Source organism: Triticum aestivum, unplaced genomic scaffold, assembly GCF_018294505.1.
Source record: "Triticum aestivum cultivar Chinese Spring unplaced genomic scaffold, IWGSC CS RefSeq v2.1 scaffold90003, whole genome shotgun sequence".
Taxonomy (NCBI): domain Eukaryota; kingdom Viridiplantae; phylum Streptophyta; class Magnoliopsida; order Poales; family Poaceae; genus Triticum; species Triticum aestivum.
In genome coordinates this window covers 1-3,999 of record NW_025226010.1, presented here as the reverse complement: position 1 = coordinate 3,999, position 3,999 = coordinate 1, and the positions used below count along the sequence as shown (strand labels likewise).

At 44.9% G+C, this 3,999-nt stretch overlaps 1 pseudogene; it reads left to right on the top strand.

Moving 5' to 3' along the window:
* LOC123172439 (vacuolar-processing enzyme beta-isozyme 1-like) overlaps positions 1-698 on the top strand; it is a 7,347-nt pseudogene extending 6,649 nt beyond the window's left edge.
* The last annotated feature ends 3,301 nt before the right edge of the window (positions 699-3,999 follow it).

Sequence of the window (3,999 nt, the reverse complement as noted above, 5' to 3'; positions counted from 1 at the left end):
GTTGGAGTATCAAACGAAGTCCAAATGGTACGAAACTTGACAGGCGGTCTACCGGTAGTAAACCAAGGCCGCATGACAAGTCTCGGTCCAATCCGGAAATGTTTAATCCCCACACAAGAAAGAAAGGTAGAAATGACCACCGGAGGAGAACGAAGCGCCGGATTGCAAAACGGACAACGGGGAAAATGCTCGGATGCATGAGACGAACATGTATGCAAATGAAATGCGCATGATGACATGATATGAGATGCATGACACGCAAGCAATGACAGCGCAACAACAGCGAATAACTGCACGACACATGGCACATCGGTCTCGGGGCGTTACATATCAGGTGCCAGTTTTTGAGTCCCAATGCGGATCACTCGAAGTCAGTATGGCATGAACACACGAGGGCGTTCGCAAACATCTGCAACAATGGCGTCTCTGAGACAGAGATGAAGGAGGCCACCATCAGCGGTTGCGACGGTTACAACATGGGGAAGTGGAACCCGCTGGTTCTAGGGCACAGCGCCTGATCGGCAGCACTGCAGTGGTACATGCATGGGAGCGTCCCATGGGAGTAGTACCAAATGCTCCAGAGGTTCCTCGCTAGACCTCGTATACGGTGTGTGTGTGTGTGTACAGTGTACATATATACATTGGTGTAAACATGCAAGAAACAAGCCGACGATGTGCCCCGTGTGGCATCGGGTCAATCAGTAGTTTATGATCCTGCTCGTGATTTGACTGCAGTCAGTTGAAAGGCAATGATTGTTGTGCTTGCTATGCATATGATTCGTATTTGCGGATTTTGACACAATTAGTTTATCAAAAGAAATATTGTAAATCATACAAAAGAGCCGACTAAAGTTTTATTTAAAAAATACTCCCTCCGTTGCTAAATATAAGTCTTTTTAGAGATTTCAATACAAACTACAATTGATGTATATAGACATATGTTAAGAGTGTAGATTCACTTATTTTGCTTCATATGTAGTCCCTTATTGCATTAGCTATACAGATCTAGAGAGGGGAGTTGAATTGTGCCTTGCTTGAGCTAAACAAACCGACGAAGGTAAAAATAGAAAAAAAAAAACTCTTCCCAGTCAAAAAACCAATATCTATAAAAATTACCAAACAAAAATGCCCAAAAAGTTAGTTCCTAAAATAAGTTTAAAACTAATTCAAAAAATATGCCCCCCTCCCCCCAAAATCACTTTTTACTAAAAAAAACATTTTGAAATGTACAACATGAAAATATTCTTTTCAATAGAGAAATGTTCCAATTTTCATAAAAATGTTAACTATTTTCAAAAGGTGTTACATTTTAATAAAAACATTAACTTTTATTAAAAATAAGAAAATTTCCATGTTTAACATTATTATCGACGTTTATTAAAACTGGATATAAAAAATGGTGCGAAATTACACGCGAAGCACGTTGTTCCCCTTTTATAGCCCGGTGCAACGCACGGGCATTTGTACTAGTCTCTCCCTAATAATAAAGTATGGATTGGGTCTCCGGGTTCACCGTCATAATACGCTTCTTCCCTTGAATTTACGCTTTTAGTTTGAATTTAAACATATAAGCGAGGTGGTACTAATGGAACGTTATTTTTAACCCGTACGTTTCTCGTAGGTTAATTTTCTATCTCCATCGCACGTTATTTTGATTGGGCCATCAGCGCACGTTATTTCTAATTGGGCCCGGAGATGCATGGCGACCAGAAAATGATTCGTATGGGCCTTTATAGTGGAGGCGAAGGAAAAATGACATGCACGGCGACCAGAAAAGAGTGTTCGTGGGCGTGTGCTCGGCGTTTTCACCACCGTGTCGCTGTTGGTGTCCAACATGGCGCCTCCCCGCCGCTGGCCCGGTCGTGCCGTCCTCCACGCACAGTGGTCTCCTCTCCGCCGCGCCGTCCTTCCGGCACCGTCCGAATCCTCCGCACTCCGTGCCCGCGCAGGCCGGCTCGAGCGCGCGCCGCCGACCGCGACGGGCTGCTCAACAGGCTCCTCGCCGCCATGGGCAACAACCGGGAGGAGGAGGAGGATGTGGAGGTGGGGTAGCGTCAGAATCGGTGTGCGTCAGACCCGGCCGAGGGTTAAGGCGACATGGATGCGGAGGCTCTGGCCGCGCGGCCGCCGCGCTCGCTCGCTTTCTGCACGGAAACACGGGAATCTCCTGAATACCTATGACCCCGACTCCCTCCAGCACCACCGGCGCCGTTGGAGGGTTCGTCGTTGCGATGCTGGAGGTGGCCGCCGCCGTTGCCATGGACACCCGCCTCCGGAGTCCCACGTTGCTTCTCGGCCATCATGCGTTGCTGCCGTTGAGACTTCAGCCGTCGACCTCACTGCACCACGCTCGACCACATGGCTGACCTCGTCTATTCGTTGGGGCTCACCGGGAGGATGTCGTAGCCTTCGTTGGGACTGCTAGGAGCTCGCCGTCGTCAATGTGGCCTCCACTAACAAGTGCCCTGCCGCCCCTGTCCGTGCCGATGGAAGGACGTCTTCATGCTCTGCAGCCTCACCAGCGACTCCTATGTCACGGCCTTCTCCAGCCCAGTTATAGGTTACGCACACCACCACAATGTCTGCTATGTGCTTGAGAGAATTTCTCAGAGGAGTCACAGGCTCAAGCCTTTATCAGAAGCAAGTGAGAGGACGAGCAGGACCACGAATGTGGAGGACAGCGACCACCTCACAGGAGGGAGACTTGGCTGGTGTGGTGGGGAGGTGGCATAAGTTAAACATCGATTGAAGATTCTGTCATGGGTTCCTCACAGAATATGACACAACTAAATATGGAGATCCTGCTGTTGATGACGTTCAGCCACACGAAGATTCAGAAGTTTCTTACCTCATGAATTGAGGAGGACAAGTTAGCTGTTTTCTTTGGCACAAGATAACACATTCAGAAGTTGTTTGCCTCATGGATTGATGAGGACAAGAACAAACATCAACAGGGTTGGAATATCTTCACAGTTAGGAGCCAGCGATTAAACTTAACATAGATGTGACGTTCTGATTTTCCAACGGCTACAAATATGTGAAAATATACCTTTTCTGTTTACAGTAGAAATACTTGCAAGGATAAGACACACGCACATCTTACTTTTCTTTTAAATTTTCAGGGAGTCATGTACTAACAACCATTGTGTCAAAATGCATGCACATTAGAGTTTATGGCACCAAGAATCTTCACTGCCCATTATCATTAGTTTGTGGACATATATTCATTTGTGATGTGCATGCCTAAAATAATGTCACATGAATATTTGTACAGTAAACGCCAAGGCAAACCATTGTTATTATACAAGAAAATTCCCAAGTGCTTGGTAGTCCACAAAGTACCATCTTCGTCCAATGGTTCTTTTTTATCAGGTATAAAACCAGCTGTTCTTTCCAAAGTTGAAGATGCCGAAGTAAGATTTCATAGAAATTTATCTAGCTCCACTAGATGAAAGACTTTCTGCAATATATTTTGGTGAGTATCTTAACATTTATTAATTGTTAGTGTGTTAACGATGGAAGATATTTTGGTGCTATATTTTCTCCAAGTTAACGACAGAAGAAAATTGTATGAACATTTACTTGCTCTTTTTATTGATCAGTGAAATTCTTCTGAATTTTCGGAAGCTCCATAACTCTGCAACCAAAAGAGGCTCTCCGACCTTGCCGCTGATTCGCCTAACTGCTCCTGCTGCTCTTGGCTGCCTTCGGATGAAGCTACTGCTTGTGTGTTAGATTGGATGGATAAGCCAGAAAGCATTATTGACAACTAGGTGACGCCTTTGTGTTTTAAAGCAAGACTTCTCAAATATTATTTTGTGAATGTATAAAATTTGTATCTAATAAAATTGAGTAGGTTGACTTTTTCACTGATTGTGTAATATGACATATTGTTATTAGTAGTTTTTCAAGCTTTTCTATAATAACTGCTGTGTTACAATGAGTACTCAGAGTGCAAGAAAAACTGAAGCTTTTGGATGCCGTCAGCCATGGAGGGCG